Below are 22,002 nucleotides of genomic sequence, written 5' to 3'. Positions count from 1 at the left end.
CACTCAGTACAGCTTTTCTTAGCTGGACATAGCAAAGACCCAACAGCCCTAGGCTAACTGATAACTCAGGATGGGCACTGGGGAGAAGTTCCCATGTCAGACAGCACCCACAAAGCAGAACTAATCAGTAATCACAGACCCAGCACACAGGAAGTACCCAGCAGCCTCTCCAGTGGAGCAAAGACAGGGAGATAGGAACACAGCTCTAACAGCCAGTTTGGGAATGCTCCCAGAGCAAATTCCTAACATCACACACAATTGGGAAGACAGATTTGTAATTTAAGTCTACTTTAAAGTAAACAGAAAAGCCCTGTCATTAATCACAGCTTTTATTATACATGTTATGCAACTACTGTATCTACCTGATTTCCCTGACTGCCCTTTCCTGGCAGTCCTAGAGCTCCCAAGGACGTCTCTGCAGAGGAGCACACGGAGTCAGGAGGAAAAAGCCCTTGGGAAGTACCATGGGAAGGAAACTTCCCAAAGATGGGGCTATGGGCTTCCCACCCTCCTCACAAGGACCATCAGCTGAGACGAGCAACCACATAATGTTTCCCAGCATAGAACAGTCAGAGCATGCAGCGGGGCTTAGAATAACAAGCAAGGCCAAGGCCTGCAAACACAAGATGTGGGCTGCCAGGTAGAGGCTTTCTGGATCACCTCCAGCCTTCTGAAAAAAGCAGCTTTAGAAATCAACATAATAGTATTTTTGCCTCAGAAAAATACTTGCATCCAAGCACACTTTTATATCACATTGTTCTTACTTACCATAACATTTCTGGGATGCTTTGAGGTGTGTACCCCAAAGAAGGCAGCTGTGCTTGTTATTTCACATCTAGGAATTGTCTCTGCTCTCCTTTACCAGCAGAAGCTTTGTGCTATGTTAGATTTTCCCCTAATTGCAGTCAGAAGAACAGGTTCAGGTCTCTGAACAGAAAACATCCAGAGTGAGGTAGCAGGGTTAAATCCACTCTGCACAGCAAAAGCAAATTACTCTAGGCTGATAAAGTGTGAGGCTTTACTTGCCAGGAATCCACTAAAGCCTGTAGAGATTTATTCCTGCACTGCATTTCAAGAACACAGCCGGCCTGGGTCCCCCCAGCCCAACCTCATGGCATATGGGTCCAGATTGGGTTTCTCAGCTATATGTATATAAAGGGTTTTTTACTTACTGCTAACACTGCATGTGGAAATAGCTGTAAGGAATCTTTAATTAAGGCAACCTCTGGTGCATGGATTCCTATGTCACCAAAATAAGACCTGGAGGGCCACCAGTCTTGCAAACAAGTGCAGATCCCCAATGTTTTAACAGCCAAGCAACAGAGGAAAGAGTCCTGTGTTCTACATTACTGCCTGTGATGTTCTTTTTCAGCTTTTTATTGTACAGCTCCTCGCGTGCCCAAAGATTTTGCTCACCTTCAGAATTGCCCCAGCCACAATCTAACCACACCTCCTGTGCCAACACTTGCCATCAGGCACAGCACCAGGCACCCACAGGCTGTGCTGGCATAAGCCAAGGCAGAGCTCAGGGGTAGCAGCCCCTCCTTGCCCACCTGACCCAACAGATACATGGAGCCTGACATTGCCAGGGGATCCGGCAGCGACCAGCACTGCCAATCGGACACCTGTAGTTCCAGGACCAGGGAAAAAAACCCATGTTTTACGACTAGGATCGAAAGCAAATTTTATTGGGAGCTTTTATGTTGGTAGCTTTGAGTAGTTTTTATAGAGAGGAGTTCTGAAAACTGCCATAAAATTTTGCCTTGGGGGTTATGATTACATTTGTATCTCTCCCAAACTTAGATAAATAAAGACGACAGTTTTTACTGTAGAAGCTTAAAAGGTTAGAGTGGTATTTGGTCTGTGATGAACCTTTTATAGAGATGATGTTGTAAGAATTTATTCTTAAATATCAATAAAAAAATACAACTTAACACTTCTTGATAAAGCTATGGTGATTAGAAGAGCTGTCAAAGAGGTGGCAGCACTGCTGGTGGCTTCCTTCCTGCTCAAATCATGCTTTAGTATGCTTTAGTACATTTTTGGCTGCTGGAAACTATTAACTAATTTGCATTCTGTCAGAGGAAAAGTGCACTTTCTAAGGACGATGCTTTGTCGTGTCCCAGTATTTGAGATCAGATTCACCTCACAGCTGACTTTGGGGTTAAGCTGATACACCCTCCCTTTAGGAGGGACCTTGTTCAGGTCTGTCTCTTTACACTCTTTGCAAAAGGTAAATGAGACATGACCCCTGATTTAGGCAGCCCAGCAGGTGCCACAGCCCTGTCCTGAGCTCAGCACATTCAGCTCCAACAGCCTGTGCTCAGGCTGTGCCCCTGCCCCACATGGGGGTACCTCCAGCCTTACCTGCACAATTCCCCTGTGTGTTTCAGCACCTCACCAACAGCAGGCTTTTCCCAAGAGGCATTTCCCAAGGTCTCCTCTCCCAGACACTGCACCCACACAGACTGTTAGAAGGACTGTCACGAGCCTACAGGGTGTGGGGTGCAAACCCCTCATGTCACAAAGAAGTCCCAGTTCCAGGAACACTGTGCACTGGTTGAAACAGGCACTGCAGCTGCTCTCAGAGGAGTGAGGCACACACAACATTAACACGCTGATTTTCAAACACACAACAGCTTGTGTTAAAGTGAACACTTGAACAGTGGGAACAAGGACTGTTGAACTTGCTCTCCCCTCCATCAAGCATAGCCATAATTGGGACTTCAACATTCAACAAAAAGTAGTGATAATCTTATTTGTTTCAGACAGGATGACTAATTAGTGAGGAGAACTCCCTCAAAGCCTTCAGCAGAGCAGCTCTTGGCTGAGCGCAGCATGGGCACAGGCACCTCCCCACCCAGCCTGGCACCCCCCCAATGTGCTCCACAAGGCAGATTAAACCCTGCTCAAAGCCTCTATCAAATCAGGTGGTCTTGAACACACATCTGAATGAAATCTTTGCCCACAAATATGTTAACTGAAACAAACTGGACACCATCAGTAAAAAATCACCCACATTGCGACAAGTGCTCACAGTGAACTGGTGCTCTGCAGAACTGGCAATAGACACAAAGTAAAATGGAAATCACAGCATCCAAAAGGAGACAACAAAGGCACGCGCACAGAAAAAAAGCTGCTTTACTTCTTTTTAAATCTCCTCCCTCCTACCTTAATTTCTTCAGTCCAACACTGCTCAAACAGGATCGCTGTTCTGCTCCAGCCATCAGAAGAAAGGTGGATGTCCCTGAATGCACTTGGAATCACAGTGTTTGCATGTGTTTGTGTGCTTCAGTGGTAATCTGTCTTTCAATGTGTTCAATGTGTAAATAAGACTGAACATCTCCTACCTTAGCCTTCACCTCCTGCTGTGCCTCATGGTTGTCACCTGGCAGGTCCACTGTGGCTGTGTTGGGTCACCAGAGATCCAGAGGAGACAGCTGGGCCACAAGGCACTGCAATGCCAGCAAAAGGATGGTGCAGAGTTAGCCAAGTCACAGGAAAATGCTCAAACGAGCATTTCACGAGGAAAAATCTTTCATTTAACAGGTGCCTGAGCCCCAAAGACACAAGCTAAACGTGCTGAAGCACCTTGGTCAAACAATCAAGATTCCCCAATTCACTTGTATCCACAGAGAACAAGTACCCTAGAAATGCACAGCCCCCTGCAAAGTCAGTCACTTCCCAGCAATTGGAGGCTGACCAGCCCCACACAGAGTGAAGGGTGAAATCCAAATGTTTGCACCTCAAAGCTCAGGAACTAATGAAAAACGTCTGCACCCATTATTACCAGGGGACTTAAAGATACATGTTTTTATGAGGAACCCCACATGTCTTCAGTGTTTCTGGGGGAAGTAAAGAAGCTTAAAGCATTAAGTGATTTATTTCTTATGAATTACCTCTTTACGTCTTGTCTTGCTTCAGCTATTAATACTTCATTGTGTTCATGTAAGGCTTAAAAATGCCACTGACAATGACACAGTTTCATCCCAAGCCAAAATATAAGAAATCCAGTAATTTAAGGGAGGTCTTGGTGCTGCTTTAAAGCAGAGCGGGTTGGTAGGACTAGAGCCTGTCCCCAGCTGAGGACTGCTCACTTCTGCAGGCTGTGTGGTTGCTCAAAGTGCTGCCTGGCCCTTGACACCCTCCCCCAGACTCCCATCTTCCTGCAGGCTGATCATCAGCTATTCCAGTAACTCCTGCAGGCACTCCAGGAGCCTATTTCACATCCCCTGCCTGGCTCCGAGGATGGCAGCAGGTGGATATTGCCCACGGGTGAACAGGGTTTCAGAGGCAGCGGAACGTCGCCAGCAGCTGGAGGCTGAAGGCAACAAGCCAGATCAAAGGAGCTGCTGTTACCTGAGGCCATCCCAGAGCTGCGCCTCCGGAGAGACACTGTGTGTTTGCCGCGCTCACAGCATTCCTCGGGATGCTGGGGACTGTGTGTGTGGGGCTTGGGGGGCTGCCCCAGCACCTGGGCCCCCGGCTCTTGGGGGTGGAAACTGGGAGCCAAGGCAGCACAGGAGGGAGGGACACAGTCTTCACCATCCCAGTGCACAGGGGAAGGGGAGGCACTACCATCATCCTGCTGGGGACGTGCCCAGAAAGAGAGAATTGAGAAATGTCAAACAGAATGAGCCAGCTGAAATAGGAAGCCTCCAGAACACCTTCACCCAGTTTTGTATTCTTTTTCTTAAATAAAAATGCTCTGCTGGCCCGAGGCTCCACAGTATGTGTGTTGCATTGGTGGGCAGCACCCTAATCTCAGCCCTCAGATGGGATGAGCAGAGACTCCACATGAGACAAGGCTACAGTCCCAGCATCAGTCATGTGCAACCCCGTTCCAGAGCCCCAGTTCAGGGATGTGCAGGCTCAGGACACCAACAGAGGCATTTGGACACCACATGCCTTGTTTATCACAATTCTGGCAGAAGTGCTCCTGCTCCACGTGGGTAGGAGACCGAGGAATGTCTTGGAGGAGGTGGAGGGGTTCAGGGAGTCCCCAAGCCCCTTTGCTCCTTACCACTATCTCTGTCTCATTGCAGTTATTTTCCTGCTCATGGTCACACACACAAAGCATAAGCAGGGGTTACCAGAGAGACTCCTTGCCCCACAGGCCATGCACATAGGATGAGGATAGCTTCAGGGAGGAATTTTTGCCAGCATCTATCTTTTTGCTGTTGTTACAGGTTGGCATCTCCACAGAGCAGTGAGAGGGAGCCAAGTTTATTACTAACCAAGTTTATAATTTACAACCTGCGCAACTGAAGGCTGAAAACACAGCAATTTTGCAGGGTAATTCTGGGAAGTAACCATCCTGCAGCACCAATTATTAAAACCACTTGCACACAATAAAGCTATAAAGATTAAAAATATAGCACACTTGTCATTAACTATGGATGAAGTAATGTAATATGTATTATAGAGCAGCGCAGGGCCAGCCGCGCACTATGGCACAGCTCTGCTGAGGAGCCCAAACCCCAGTCCCAGACCAGCACGCGTTTTGTCAGAGCCCAGGAACAAGTTTGTCATGCAAAATAAACACAGATGTTCCAGCAGTGACTGCAGCTCCCAGGCAGGGCCAGGCAAAGCAAGGGCGTTGGGAAGCAGGGCTCTGGGTGCTGTGCTGCTGCTCCGTACACACCACGGCATCTGCTGCACTGTGCGTCACGCAGAGGGCGCATCCTGCTCTGGGGCCTCATCTGCTCTGCTCTTCACTCTATTTGTCCCTGGATATTCTGTCCTGAAACACACCCACATTGGCTCACCATACTCTTGGGCCTGGCATGCCTCGGTGACAGGCGCTCCATGCGTGCCTCAATGTTTCCAAAAGGCCTCAATTTATCAGCATCTCAGGCACCACTCTGCTGTGTCACTGCAATTGTTTCCTTAATCCCCTCACTCTGTTCCCCACAGAAACAAATAATTTTCTCTCCTTTCACACACAGGAACATGCCTCAGTTCTTCTAAGTACAGCATGCAGGTTGCTGGAACATTCTGCCAGTACACACACACACACACACACACACACACACACACAGAGCTGCACAAGCACATGCACACACACTATGGCACCTCTCAACTTTACACCTTGTTTTACTATTTTCCTAGAGAAAAATATAGTTAGTATTTCCTGGTAGAGAAAATATTTATGTTGGCTAGATCGAAGATCAGCTGAAGCCATAGGGGGAAAAAAGAAAAAAGGCCTGATTTCTGCTAGAGGACGAACAAGGTGATTCGCCTACACAGACCCACATAGGGGAAATAAAACACCAACCACAGAGGTGACTACCCTAAACCAAGCAACAGCTGGAATTTCCAGCATATTCAATTGTGAACTTGACTGTAAATTTGCATGAAATCAGCCACAGATGAGGGAAGGAGAAACACAGGTCATGAGTAATGTCAAAATCATAACAGGGTGTGTGACATGCAGGACACTTGTGAAGATTTATTCAAAATATGCTGGAAGGTTAAATTTATGAAGTAAATTACTGACAGTGCATTCTTCTCCCAGCCCCACTCCAAGCCATGAGCCTGAGACACTGGATAATGCATTTCCAGTACCTCTGAGCTGGGCACAGATAATCCATTCCCAGAATCCCAGTTCATTTGGCACTGCAGACCTTGCTGGGTGTCATTAAGTGTCGTGCTTGTCCGTGGGCACCACAGGAGAGGACATTTATTGGTGTGAGGCAGAGGCAGGGCACAGTTCAAATCTGCCCCAGCTTCACACAACCTGTGCGCACCTGGCACTGCAGCCCACGAGGGGTGGGAGGAAGGGTGCACAGCAGGGGAAAACACTCATGGCAAGTGTGAAAGCAGCACCAACACAGGAAGGAGGCACCAGCATGGCTGGGGCTTTTGTCACACTGATCTAAGATGGTCTTTGTGATGTTCTGGCCTTTGTGGCAAGGAGAATCCCACATGGGAGTGGGCTTGGCAGAGCTGTGACACACAGGTGCCTGAGTTAAGTACAGACTCAGGGCTGCCTGTGGCCTCTCCTCTCACTTCACTAAGGCCCTGCCATCCAATCCCTACTGTTCCCAAATACCTGCAACTTCCAACCAAAACCATGTCCTGGCTATGCTCTGCATGTGCCAGCACAGGTACTACGCTCCACCAGGCTGGATTCTCAGCTGAGAATTCTCAGTTAATCAGCTCAACTCTGTCAAGCAGTTTTACAGCAGCTGCCAATGTGGTTTCTTGGTTTTGTTATAATCCTACAGATGTGTGCCCTGGACTGGTTCCTGCTGGTCCCTGTAGCTCTGCAGTGGTCCCTGAAAAGAGAAAAGGCCAGAGCCAGGTCCCTGGGCACATCTGTAGTGAGCACCTGTCTGACCCATGTGAGGCCACACCGGAGGATCTCACCTTGCCTGCTCCTGAGGAAAGCCAGCCAGAGTCCAAGCATTGATCCTGATTCCAGGAGGCACAAGATTGCTTCCATTTTCTCCTCACAGAGAAATCTGCAACCAGCAGCTTGATTTTGAGCCAGAGCCATACATATGGATGAAATGGGGTCACCTCTCATTCCCAGGAATTCAACAGTCATGCCCAGATGTTTCAGCTGGACTGATCCCAGCATGTGCTGTACTGGTGAGGGTGGAACTGGATCTCTTAAACCACAGAAGAAACAGAAAGGGTACAGGAAAAAAAATCCCAACCAAACAAACAAACAAAAAAAACCAAAAAAAAAAACCAAAAAAAAAAATGGGGCTGGAACAGTATTTCTGGTCTTTTCTGGCACCGTCAAGCAGAGAAATCTGGAACCCACAGTGTTAACAAGTGTAAGCTGCTTCAACAAGGGAATATATACTGTTAAATCTTGGGAGTTATTTAAAATGCCAGTGAGTATAATAGCAGTGCTCTGAAATAACCATTTCATCTGCCTACATTACTCTAAAATTAATGAATAATGAAGCGATGCCCTTCACATTCTCTTCCCTTTCCATTCCAAGATATATTGATCAGATGACATTTATTTAAGTTTGGGATAATGTATTAATTTCAAGATAATTATTCAATATACTTTTGTCACTGTTGATATGCTTCAATGTCATACAGGGGCCAGGGGATGAATAAACTGTTATCTGACATTGCTGGACAGGGTGCTAGGAATAAATGCAATCTTTCTCCTTGAGAATCACTGCCTTAGTTTTCCCTTTTCTTTTCCCCCCTTGGTGGGGAGGAAAGGCGTTCTGATGGAGCGGAGCCAGGCAAGATGGATACGGGGGGTGGAGGGAGAGGGAGCACTGTGGGCTGAACTGCTCTTTCCTTGTCACCAGGGTCAGCCTGACGCTCAGCAGAGCTGACAGAGCCCATCCTTAGTGGATGCCACTGCAATATTAACACTCATTTGGAACAGATGTGGCTAAAAGCATGAAACATTGAACAAACAGCTGCCACGGATCCAGTGCCATTGCAGGAGCACTTATGGTCCATTGATGCTGCGTTCGCAGGCCAGGAGGGCAGCCCTGCTCCCCTCAGCGCTGTGGCTCCTGTGGCCCACCTGGCCCTGCCCTCCTCCCACACACCAGGAGCACTTGCCTCTGGATTTATTCCCACATAGAAAAGGTAACTTTTTCCTTTTTTTAATCTCCAGTCTTTATATGCCCCTCCACATATCACGCACGAGACAAGCAGCCAAAGGGGACAGTAAAACCTCAAACGCCCCAGCTCAGCTTGGGAGAGCTCCCCTGTAAATCTGCTGTCCGCATGGGCTGATTTCAGGGGCAACGGAGAGCCCAGGTCTCAGCCCAGAGGCACAGAGCACACAAACATGAAACCTGCCCACACAGATCTCTGCAGAGAAAAGGAAACACAGCAAGCAAGGCATGAGCCAGGCTGTTCCCTTGGATTTCAGCTGAACGCTAACATTTGACCCAGCCAGACCATCAGCACATTTCTAGAGCCCAAAGCTGAGTACAGCAGTGATGGAGCTCTCAGGCAATATCCAACAGCAACTCATGACATCAGCCCGGGGACAGAGTTGGACACACAGCTGGAGCTCACCTGCCATGAGAGGGACCGGGGACAACACGGAACTAGAGCCCACCAACCAGGGATCCATCGGGCTGCTCTGACTCTTGGGCAGCTTCTTACATAGCCACCATTTTGGCATCTGAGGGGTTTCTAAACCATTCCCTTTAAGGCAGCCACTCTTTGCCTTTTACTGGCCCAAGCTCTCCTACCAAAATAATGTCAGGTAGTAAAAGGAAGTCGAACCTGCTGAGGTAAACACCGTTGATTTACTATTAATAACCATAAAGTACCATTAACCAGAAGTCCTCTTTGAATAGGAAAAGGAGTATATGGTTCTGCTCTGTTTAAAAACTAACTCCTGAATAGGGTCAACAGCAAGGGGCACAAAAAGAGCAAGAGATGTGGGCATATCTGTACCTTTAGTGGTATTGCAGATAGAACGTCTCACCAAGAGGGCAGATAACACAAGGACATGGAGAGACAGGACCCCAACCACTGTCACCTCTTCATTCCATACCCTCCACCTTGGATGTGGGTCACCAGCACACCGACTGTGCCCTTACTGAATGGCATATGGTACCCCAAGCCATGCACAAAGGACACTTCCAGTACCTGCAGATCTCCAACAGCTCACCTGAGATATATTTGCCATTGTAACTATTTTACAGCTAAGCCAGCTGCCCTATTTCACCTCAGCACCAGGATCTTCTATCTAGGTTTTCCAAAAGCACAGCAGCCCCTGGGACTTTTAAGCCTCCAGACATAGGCAGACACAGGACTCAGGTTCCTGATGCCATGCAACCTCTTCCACCAGTAGAGAAACTCACTGGCTCTGCAGTCTGTGCTGCGGCCAGCTGACAGGGACTCCCAGCTTCCTCTTGCTTGTCCCAGTTTTCCAAAGGCCCCTCCAGCTAGCTGAACCTCATTGAATGGCCCTTTAATACCTGCAGTTGTCTAAGCCACAAGGGTAACAGAAAACCCAACCCAAATCAGTGAAGGGAGGACCAATACTCAGGGGAAAATCCTGTGTTCTCAACTAAGTGAGGTATCCTGAGAGCATTGTGGTTACACTGACACATCAAAGAGCATCTCCTCCCTCAGCACCAGCTACAGGTACTACAGCAGCATAATGAAGTGCCACTGCCATCATTAGTGACATGACAGACTGCCCTCCATTAATGTACCTGATGGTCAGGCCAGCCCTCTGCTCCTGTCCTTCCACCTCTCAAGTGTGTTCCTGATCCCTGGACTTCAGGAGGCACAGTCCATAAATCACAGTTCCAGCAGCTCCTCCTCAAAGGGAGCAAATCCCATGCTCAACGTCCCTTTGGAAGAGATGCTCAGAAATTATTTTGGGAGATATTTGCAAAATGCCTGTGTGACTTAGGCAGCCAGTGAGAGGTGTATTTACAATTCACAAAAAGCTTTTGCACATGTCATTATGGATATATATGGCTAATTAACAATGCATTGGACAGCCACAGGAACACATCATTCACAAACCATTCTGAAGAAAAGGCCAGGAAGCTTGCATCCAATTTCTGCTGTACTTCAACAGGAAACAGAAAGCTTCTCCTTAAAGACTCCTGCAGATGCTGCTGGGCTTGTTTCTGGTTTCCAGGACCCCAGTGACACTGCACAAAGGCAGCAGTGTCCAAGCAGCCCCATGCCACTCTCCATGTCTGCCTTCCCCATCAAGCTCACATGAATTCCATGCCTCCTGCCCTAATGCTGTGGGAGTGCAGCCCAGCACTGGCCTGTCCTGCACTGCAACAGGGACACTCTGGAGCACAAGACTTTGGTTTAGTGATGGAGGCCCACCTTCCGGCAACAAGTTCTCCACTATAGCTCTCCTTTCTTCTCCTCAAATCCCACAGGGAACTTGTGCCAACTTTTTCACTTGGCTTCAAGTAAACAAGTGGATTTTTCCACACATTCCTTTGCAGTGACAAAACAATGGAAATGCCACACAAGCACAGCAACAGCCCCTAAGCCTGCATTCAAGAACATGGCTTTCATGTTTACTTCTTCCAAGGGTTTATCTTAAGCCTCTGAAGGAAGGAAAGAAAAGCTGCATGATAAGGCAGGTTATTCTGATTGTATCTGAGTTGTTCTCTTACACCTCAAAAGACACTCAGATCCCCTGGCAGCAGGACTTGTAGCTGCAGAGAAACACCTTGTCATGTGCAGCCCAGTGCTCTGGCCTGCCACTGGCAGTGCAGTGCCAGTGACCAAAGCAGAGCAGCAGGGCTCAGTAAGTCCTAACCGAACCAGTCCCTCCCCTCTCAACATTCCCAGCAGCAGCCTCCTGCACTCGCCCTGCCTCAGCAACCCCAACACTTAGTAAAAATGTGGACCCAAGGCCATAGATAAAGAGCAGAGATTCCCAGAAGGGTACATGGAAACTCATCAGGAGCCTGCCAGCTCCCACACTCACTGGCGGGCACAGAAGCGGCTGCACTTCCATTGTGAACTGAGGCTACATCAAAGAGAATCCCCCAGCAAAAGGTCAGTGACTAATCCACCGAGCTGTGGCACAGTGTATCACTCACTCTGCCTTGGAATGACACATGGAGACAAAGGGGAAAAAGAGACAGAAAATCTATCCTGGTAGAAATAACACCTCTGGCTACTGGCTATGCAAAGTGCATTTCTGAAAGCCTCAAATAATTCACAAATTATTGAGATAAGCAGGGGAGGCAGCAAAAGCTGAGCCACTGTGAGGGTGAAACAGACAGGTGAGAGAAAAGCACCACATATCTATATTCAGTCACTGGCAGTTTCACAGCGATGTCCAACTCCCCTTTAATGGGAAATACTGAGCAGGATGGAAAACATGGACAAAGCGCGAGGGCACAAATGTTAACAGGTCATCAACCCTGCAGATGCTCTCTGGACTCCCAGCCTGTCCAGCCCCTGTCTCTGCTGACCAGAACCTGAGTAAACACCTGCTTTACCTAACTGCAGGAAATCCATCTGGCACTTTCTGCTCAGGAAGTGGTACTGGAAATCGTAGACGAGCTCCATGCTCCCACTGCAGAGCACAGAGCCCAGCTCATAGCCTTGGGGCAGCCTGACCAACCTGTGGGCATGCTTGGCTCCTCTAGCCTTCATCAGGAGTTCATTACATTCTAATCTACTCTAGAAGCAAGCCCTGCATGCTTTGAACATGTTTCAGACCAAACACAAATATCCAAGCCAGAGCAATTTGCCTCTCTTTGCTGTCACCAGGCTCCCTGGCAGAGCTGCTGTAGCACCCAGGCTTCACCTGCCCTATGAGTTCAAACGCTGCAGTAACAACTGATGCCTATTCCACAGCAGCATATTCCACACGCAGGGCAAGAAAACGAGGGAATATTTAACCAGTGCTCCTCCTCTGCCTCACAATTGGATGTGTCATTTATTAAATTGTGTGTGTTTTCCAGCTCTGCAGCTTCTTTCTGAAAGGCCATCACACAGTCCCCATTTCCACTGCAAATTGCTTCATAAATGCGAAGTTAAAGGATAACATTACATTTCCCATTGCAATTAGGCAGGGCTCCTGACAGACAGGGATAATGTGTTCCACATACAGGTTGTTACTTACTAGAGAGGAAGCTGGCAAGGTCTGTGCTTTCACAAGCCATTGGATACCAAAAAACTCAAATGCTGGAGGCCCTGGTGTGTCCCTGTTTCTCCCACAGACCCAGGGAGGGACTCCTCTGAAGGGACTGGCCCCATTGCAACTCTGCACAGCAGCAAATCCTCATCCTAACCCCCACCAAAGCCTCACATCCTTGTTCACAACTCACCAGGAGAAGGGAAAGTATCCGAGTCCGGCACACGCTGACAGGTAAGTTTCTAGGTGAGCTAACCCTGATTAGATCTGACTGAGGTCCAACTTCATTTCTCAACCAGGCTGTGATCTTTATTTACCTGGATGCTCTGCTGCTGCTGTCAGGTGGAATAACTCTGCACTGGGCTTCTCTAACTCACCAGCAGGGGAATAATTGAAGGGGAGGTTTGCTGGGACCTGATGAAGCAGTCACGATGCACAGCTCCATCCCCTGGCCTTTACCTCCATGCTTCCTAAAACAGCCTTTAGCCAGTGTCTATGCACAGACAGAAGGGTGAAGGAGGTTTCAGATTTAACAGCACCCCACCAGCAGACTCCTTTTGGGGGTCAACAGGAACTACTGACAAAAACGTGGCTCACCCCTGTGCACCACGTGCTCATGCAGCTCCTGCTCCTGTCACAAGCAAGGATGATGTCAGGCTCATCCAGCACGGGAGGCTGTCACCAAAGGCAAGGGAACAGCCATCCTCTCTTCTTTAGGGATGGCAAATCTCCCCAGCCACGGGGCGCTCCAGCAGTGTTTACAGCTGGTACAGCTCCAGCATTCACGACATTAAGGACATTACTTGGCCCCATCAGGCACTGCTACAGCAATAACAAAACAGTGAATCAGAGGAACACAGGCAACATGTGCTCCACACTACCTGTCTGGTTCTGCTCAAGATAGGATTACAAATTACGTAAGCCATCTGAAGGACGAAAAGCAACCAAAATTATTTTTGTGGAGAAGAGAGGCAGAGGAAGAACTGAAATGTTAATACCTAAAATTTAGGAACCATTGTTTTCCTTCCAGCCATTTTTATAGATCAGATCCCTTCTCAGCCCTACCAGCCTGCATTTAGTTTGTGAAATAAAAGGAAATCTCACAAGTTATGGTGCTAATTTAGTTATTATTAATTATTGCTACTGTTCAGAATAAGCAAAATGTGGTAAGAAGAGTTCAAGTGCTGCCTGAGCACAGGTGAAGTCAAAGCAACAATCAAGAGATTAGGTGCTTGCCAAAATAATCTGTGCAGGTTGCAGGGATGAATTAAATGATCCTCAGTATGAAGGAAGGAGATTGAGGTTGGGCTTTCTTTTGCGTTTTTAAGGCCCCCATTAGTAAACAAAGCTACTAGGCCCTATGGAAAGACCATCTGGCTGCCTGTGGGTGTTTGATAAATCTGCCCTGTGCAGAAAGGTGCATAGTCCTGTGGAAAAGGGGCCTTTTCTGTTGAGCCAGGCATGGGGAGCAGGAGCAATGCCAGGTGGGCACATCTGTGTGGGACACATGATCAACTGGCTGCTCTAGTGTGTGACTCCTCATAAAATCCAGTGCTGGAACAGCTCACACTGCTCCCACCTCCACCCATCTCTTCTGCATCTCATTGGCATTTGAGAACATTAATTGACTCATTATTTAAATTCTTGTTCAAGGGAGGAAGCTGATTAAGGCAGGCAGATGCAGGATCTCCAGACGGCGTTGTTGTCCCGGCAGTTTACCCGAGTTATTACAATGCTTAGGAGGTAATAGGCAGGAGAACAGGGAATGAGGCCTGGGAAGGGGGGTCTTCGCAGGATGGGCTTTAACCCACAGTGACACAGCCCCAGCCCTGCCCAGGCTCCAGCAGAACAGCTCAGACATCTCAAACCCAACCCAGCAGCAAGGGCTGGTTCAAGACACTCCATCTGCCTGCACAGCAGCTTCGCACAGCCAGGGAGAGGAGGAGGAGGAGCCCTTCCCTGCCCAGCTTTGGTGTAGTGGTCTTGGCTGTGCTGAGAGCCTCACTGCTGGTCCCTTGACTTTCAGAGGCACAAACACCAACCTGAAGCAGGAAAATATCCCTCATGGAAGTCTACTAGGAGTGACAAAGCAGACAATAAAAAAATGGCTCCTTTGGTGCTGTTATGATCTGTCACATAAATACAAAATAAAGGATTTGTTAAAAGGCAGATTACATAAATATATACTAAGGTTCTTCTAAAAATGCAGATAATTCACACACTGGAACCAAACAGCTCCTCTGAAGCTATTCAGAAACAGACATGAACACTTGGAAGTGTCCCCATTACCAACCCTGAAGTCCTGCAGCTTCTCCCACAGTGACTTCTACAACGCCTGTAAATGTACCTGTGTGGAGGGCAGATACTTCTGGAGTCTGCTTACTTAGCAAACTGCTCCTCCATAACTTACAAGGAGAATGGGCCAATTCTATCAAAAGGTGGCATTAAAAAAAAGACAAGCTAACAATTGCTCTCAAATCCAGACTGCACGTGGAGCCATTTCAGAACCTGATGGGTGCACTGAATTTCCATGGAAACTCAGCCACCCAAAATGTACACACACTTGTGAAGCCAGAAGTAGTCAGAATTTGCCAAGGTAGATTTTGCCCAGCAGAAGGGAGTTAAGCACTGAAAAAAATTACTGTTTTTTCCCTCCCTAGCATGGCCCAGACACTACACTAACCCAAAGGTTAATCTCTATCCACACCAGCAGCTCAGTTTCTCTCCCTGAGACCGATCCTGGCTCTCAATGTTCCCCAGCACTGTGAGGGATGCCAACTGGACGTGTGCTGGTACCAGTGTGGAAAACAGTGCCAGCAACACTCCTCCAGAGAATCACAGCCCAGGGAACTCTTCTCAAAGAATCCCTTTTCCACTGTACTTAGAAGAATGTTTAGATGCCTGAGGAGAGCTTTGAGAGAGATAGAGCAGGTTTTCAGAGGAAACAAAAGCCAAAATTGCAATTGAAGAGCTAGATCAGATTTCACTGCTGCCCTAGCAGAGTAACTCTCTTGACAACATATATACAGGACAGCTTAAAAAGTGTGACATGTGTGCCCTGGAAAAGGGGACAGGCAGACAGCCTGATGTGCTAAGAAATGAGAAACCTACCTGAATCTACACAATATTTTGGAGGTGCTCAGTTTGAAGTACCTGTCACTGTTTGCAGCTTGAGACTGACACCACGCCCCACCCTGTTCCATTGCTGACATCTTCACAGCCTCTTTTCCACATCTCCCCTGCTCAGTGGCCAACCCACAGCCTGCCCCAAAATGGTGGTGACTGACCCACTGCCTGCTGAGGGCCAGAAAATGGTGGTGACTGACCCACCGCTTAACCCAAAATGGCTGTGACTGACCCCGCAGCCTGCCGAGAACTACAAAATGGTGGCTGCTGACCCACAGACTGCTGAGGGCCACAAAATAGCAGTGACCGACCCACAGACTGCTGAGGGCCACAAATTGCCAGTGACTGACCCACAGACTGCTGAGGGCCACAAATTGCCAGTGACTGACCCACTCTGCTAAGGGCCTCAAAATGGCGGCCACTGACCCACAGATGGCTGAGGGCCACAAAATGGTGGTGACTAACCCACCGCTTAACCCAAAATGGCTGTGACTGACCCCACAGCCTGCCGAGAACCACAAAATGGCGGTGACTGACCCACAGACTGCCAAGGGCCCCAAAATGGCGGTGACTGACCCACAGGCTGCTGAGGGCCACAAAATGGCAGTGACTGACCCACTCTGCTAAGGGCCCCAAAATGGCAGTGACTGACCCACAGACTGCTGAGGGCCACAAAATAGCAGTGACTGACCCACAGCCTGCCCCAAAATGGCAGTGACTGACCCATGTCCTTACACAAAATGGTAGTGACTGAGCCACAGCCTGCTGAGAGCCCCAAAATAGATGGATCTCTGTGTGTGTATAAGAGGCAGACAAAAGTCAAAGATTTGATTCTCCCAGACAGAGAGGGAGAAAAAAATTAAGTTTCTGTTTCAGTAAATTTCATCAGGTATCCAAACACTTCTTCCTGTAAAAGCTGATACCTGTGCATTGAATAAACACTGCAACCAGCAACTCCTATGACTATGAGACACAGCACTTGGCGTGTCCACTTGGCCTCAGCTTTTGGAAAGGCTGTTTGCAGGACTCCTCCAGCCCTGCCCAGCTTTGCCAGGTCTGCTGTGCTGACACTGATGCAGGGGCTGTGGGAATGGGAACAGCTCTGGGAGAGCAGGAGCAGCAGGAGTTAAGCACAAGTAGTGCTTTAGGGAGAATAAAAGCTGCTGTAAGAGGAAAGCTGGCTGCCTGACAAACACGTTCCAGCAAATATCATTATCTTTAAGGTCTGTTGCTTTACCAGTCAGTGGTAGCTGATAACAACAGACACGATGAGAGTGAGTGGCTGAGGACAGAATATTCCCTGTAAAAGCCCTGATTTACTTGCTCTCTCACAATGATGAGCTGAATGCCCAACCCATGTGTCGGTGCCACAAGAATGGGAAAGCAGACACTGCCTGCCCAAATGCCCCTCTGTGGGGGCACAGGGGGACTAGGCCAGCTCCCCACCCCTGGTTTTACCCCCCATTTGAAGCTCAGTGCAGAGGAGCAGGAGCTGCCAGCTCCCTGTTCTGTCCGGGGCTGGTGCTGATGAGCTGGGCAAAGACTTCCCAGGCCTGGTGCCAGGCAAACCGGTCCCTCCTGGCAGTGCCAGACCGGAGCCCTGGAGGCAGGAACAGAGAGCACGGCATAGTGGCACTTGCCAACTCACAGGCAAAACTAAGGAAAAAAACAACCACTTGCTTCAATCCACAACAAAAAATAGATTGTGCCATTCAAAATGTGACAGAAATAAGAAAATGCAGAAGAAAATAATCTTATAATTTCCTATTTTTTGTCCAGTCATACCCTGGTCGATTCTTCTAAAAAGACTTCACAGAAAGAAAAAAAAAAGAAAACCCATCAACCCAAACCTTCTCCAACTCATTGTCAGAATTATTTAGACCCAGAGGAAAAGTCTGTTGTTAAGAACATAAAGCAAGGTAAATCCAGGTAAATGAGTGCTGGGATAAAGTCTGCACAGTCTTGGGGGAATCTCTTCCTTTTAATTTGCCAAGACTGTGTCAGGGAAGCTCAAGGAGCAGCCGAGATCCCCAGGCCTGCTTAGGCCAGTGAAGTACACGTGCCTTAGGTATTGCTGCCCTTTCTGCAGTGTGTACCCTGAACTACACTGCTTCTGTTTGTGGGGAACAACCAGCTGACAGCAATATCTGGGCCCCCTGCTTCTGCTGGGGAAAGACATTTCCTTCAAGTGCTCCTTTACTGATAAAGGCAGACATTGACCTTTAATTACTGCTTTGGACTGCCAGTGTCCAGAGCCTAGGACTCATTCTTTCTTCTCCACAGAGCTGGTGATATTAGTGTAGGCTTTCCTTCTGTTTTCAATTCTTTGTCCATGACAGATTTCACAGCAGGAAACAGTTCTGTGGCATATGGCCACTAAATTACTGAAACTTCAGAAACTTCTGTCCATGAGTTAATTTTAAAACTGAAGAAACATAATTTTTTTTTTTAAACACTTCACTAGACCACATAAAACCCTTCCCTCTTTCCCCAGCCTTGGATACACTCTCTCCTGAGTTGCAGAACCAGCCCTGCCATGGCTGTCCCTGTACAAGGGTGTGAAGCATATATAGTTGGCATAAAGTTCTGTAGATGCATCAGGACTAGGGAGGAACTGCGAAAAAAGGGGAAAACCTCAAAAAAGGAAACTCACAGAATTACCAATCCAAACCCAGAGAGTCACTGGAAAATCAGACAAACTAAAGCCACACATGCTTTGGGCATCTCCGGGTCTCCCTTTGCCCTGTGCCAGGATAGATTCTTCTCATGTCAGCCCGAACACGTTCCTTCTGGAGTGCATGAGACAGCTCTGTGGAACCATGTGGTACAAGTAAATTGCATCTTCAGGCTCTAGCCAAAATACTGTGAAAGATAAGCTGTCTTGGGTTTGGGTTTTTTTAACTTGACAAAGGAGGAACTGGGCAAACCTAATGATTTCAATGAAGGAGTTTGGGTAGGATTTCTTGTGAGGATACACCACCAGCAAGACAAAGCTTGCAGGTGCAGGGGTGGTGAAAACAGGCAAACACAGCAGCCCTGCCCAGGCTGAGTACCTGGGGCTTAAACTGGGCAGAGCCAAGAGCCCTTCCTTCCCAGCCCAGCTCAGCAAACCACGACGGCAACACAAGAACTGTGAGCCCAGATGAAACCATCCTAAAGCCCCAGCAGAACCTCTCTGCAACCCAGGGAGCTCTTCTGCAAACCAGGAGGCTAATGCTGCTCCCAGCATCCTGATTGGATCTGGCATGGCCAAGGTTTCTCAGTGAGAAAATGTACAGCTCCCTAATGCTGTTGACAGAAAGCCACACTCAGACCTTTTCAGAGGCTCTCAGGAGTTATTATCACAGATTAACTATGGCGGGAGCAAAAAGGTTTAAAGTCCTGTTTAGAGTTAGCCCGTGGCTCCAAATTAGCAACTTCTCTCTGAAATGATCAATTGAGTCACAGGCGTTAATGAGTCAGGCTTAGCCAGGAGGGGTGAGGAAGGAGGGAGAAAGATCTAGAGCCACGGCTTTGCAAAAAGGCAGTATGAAAATCTCAGTAATTTCTGAAGTCAAACTGTGTTTTAATCAATGCCTCCCAAATCAGATGAAGAAGCTACACTGTGACTTTCCCAGCTGTAAAAAATGGAAGTCTGGTTTCACATTTGCATGATTTTGAAGGTCAAATGCCTGCTATCCAAGTCTTACTGATCCATATGGACTAGAAATGCCACAATATGCAATCATCATGAAGGCAGATTGTCTCCTGTAAATCTGTCCTTTTTGTAACACATTCCAAATGTACCGTATTGGATGGATTATAAATCCATTCAGGAACCGCAGACACTGCTGTAAGGAGCGGCACCGGTTTGTGGGAGGGATATGCGGGATGTGGTGTGTGCGTGGCTCTGGGAGCGGCAGGGACAGATGGCCCAGGCCTGCCCTCCCCAGAGTCAGCAGGAGCGCTGCCATCCCCTGCACACGACGGAAGCCTGCATTTGGGCAGAAAGGGGCCTTTATTAGCACAGGGCTGAGTCAGTCTGCATCTAGGAATGAAAAACATTGGAAAAACAGGCAGGCAGGGCTGTGGGAGCCATCCCCTGAAGGGAGCAGGCTGCTATTTGTCTCCCAGCTCCTCACTGAATGGTCTGGATGGTGCACAGGGCTAGGGAGCAGACGGCTACAATACTCTGCTCCTCCATTCCTCAGACATGGGAAAGCACAGGAATGCTGCTTCACATGAAACCAATAGCCATTACTCCCAAGTTAGGGACTTCAGAACAACATCCATTTTCCTCGAAGGGAAGGGCTGGGTGGTCCCTGCTCTTTCCCGCAGCCTCTGAGCACATGGCGCTTCCCTCTCTCCATTTTAACAGATCCCTTTACACGTTGCCATTTTTTCTTCCAGCACATGCAATTGAAAAGAGACATATGGAGACCAGCATGCAAACCCTGCAAACATTTCAGCTTTGCTTCAAAACTAATGCTAATCCATTTTTTTTAACTGCTTTTCTTCCCCCCACTTCTGCTACCTCTGGAGTGAGTTCTCAAGAATCCAGGGGGTAGTTTAAGCCAACACAGCAATTCTCAGCAAGTGGCAGTGTGCCTACCCACCAAATATTCTTCCTCTTGTCTTATTTTTAAAACACATGGAGACACAGGGTCACCCACAGCATTCCCACAAGAGCCTGGGAGCTGCTGGCATGGAGAGCTGGGAGCTGCACATCTGGGAAACCACATCCTGACAGCAATCCACCCAGAGCTGTATCACACACCAGGTCCCCTCTTTTTTCCCAGTGTCAAGGAAAAGCCCCTGCTGCAAAATCCTGCTGCAAGGCTGTGCTGAGCATTACCTGGGAATGAGGCAGGCACGAGCTGAACAGACCTTTACAACAGAATGTGCATCTGCCAAGACAGAAATACCCGGCGAGCTTCTGGTGCTGGCAGCATGTCAGGCGTGCAAGCTGTCTGCGCAGCGGCTCCTGACGGGCCTCCCGGGCTCCGAGTGCAGGTCCACACTGGCCACGGAGCCCACGGACCACATGCCCCCTATCCCGCCACCCGAGCATGCACTGGATCGGCAGGGCTCCGGGCAAGAGGAACCCTTCCAGGGCTTTCTGTGCAAACGCTCTGCAGCAGGCACAGAGCTGCTTTTCCCCCTCTCACTCTCTTTTTGTTCAGTTGCCTGGCATCCGCTAACCCACAAGCTGCTGTTTCCCTTTCCAAAGAAGCTCTGATGGGTGGAGGGCCAGGAAAAATTAGCCCAACTGATGAATGCAATCTCGACAGAAAATATGTTTTTTATCAGAGACCACATGTTGCCAACAGCAATTAAAGTAAAACTGGGAGATTTCATGGGATATAAGCCTGCATAAAAACCCCCTGGACCTGCTGATCAGGTGTCTGTCTGCTCAAGAGGATTACTCGGGTGCCCCAGAGCCTGCTGCCACTGGGAAGGGCAGACAGGGCCTGGGGAGGGTGCCAAGAATGCCCAGAGCAGCACGTGTGCTCACTGGGAGCCTGCTGCCCACCCGGTGCTGCAGCTAGGAGAGTGCTCCCAGGCCTCAGAGGGAAGCACTTGGAATGCCAGCCATGGCACAGCAAAACCTGTCACCAAGGTATATTTTACTTACTGGCCTTGCCTACAGCCCAAGGAACAAGAACAAGTGACCAGAGAGAATCAGAGCTCCAGCTGATGAGGACTTCCCCTCATTAGTGCCATTTGCACTATCTATGTCACATTCCTGAACTGACAGAGGCTCGGCCTGTCAGCCATGAGAGGAGCTGAAAAAATCACCACAACTGGCAAAGGAATAATGGGAGTAAATAGCTCCTACATCCATCTGAGTGTGTGCAGCGTGTGCAGCATGTGCAGCAGGCAAGCCCTGCGAGACCTTGGTGGCTGGATCCAGAGAAGAGAGAGCAGTGTGGATAACAAAGGATAAGGGGGTGATGCAGTGGGCAAACAAGGAAAAGGGGTAGGGCAGGAGCAGGTAAGGATCACTGAGCACTTTCCTGGAAAGCTGAAACCAAGAGGATTTATTTTTTGAATGGATGAACCAGGGGAGGGCAGCTCCTGGGACCTAACTACTAAAATACGTTTATAAACCTCTGTATAAATAGTTATCATCATGCCATAACCAACCACTTAAACCCCACAGATCTGCTTGGGGTACATCATCACACCGAAGCCCAGAGCTCTCTATTTCCATGAGTCAGGTGTTTGTTTTACTTCTGGGTCAGAAGACTTAGATAAGAAAAACAAAGCAGGATTTTAGGACTATCCTGGGATCAAAGGGAAGAAAGTTCATCAGT

General features: G+C 48.5%; 1 long non-coding RNA gene across 1 annotated transcript in view; it reads right to left on the bottom strand.

The window, feature by feature from the left end:
• Window positions 1-20,890, bottom strand: part of LOC139592047 (uncharacterized) — a 79,632-nt gene extending 58,742 nt beyond the window's left edge. The window contains exons 1-2 of the long non-coding RNA XR_011679882.1: window positions 20,541-20,890; window positions 3,351-3,455 (exon numbers count right to left, since the gene is read on the bottom strand). This is a non-coding gene — a long non-coding RNA (uncharacterized lncRNA). The remainder of the gene's footprint in view (window positions 1-3,350; window positions 3,456-20,540) is intronic.
• Window positions 20,891-22,002: the final 1,112 nt, after the last annotated feature.

This window comes from Agelaius tricolor, unplaced genomic scaffold (genome assembly GCF_023055355.1).
Source record: "Agelaius tricolor isolate 1412-34295 unplaced genomic scaffold, bAgeTri1.0.p SCAF_8, whole genome shotgun sequence".
NCBI lineage: Eukaryota > Metazoa > Chordata > Aves > Passeriformes > Icteridae > Agelaius > Agelaius tricolor.
This window is presented reverse-complemented; position numbering and strand designations above follow the sequence as displayed.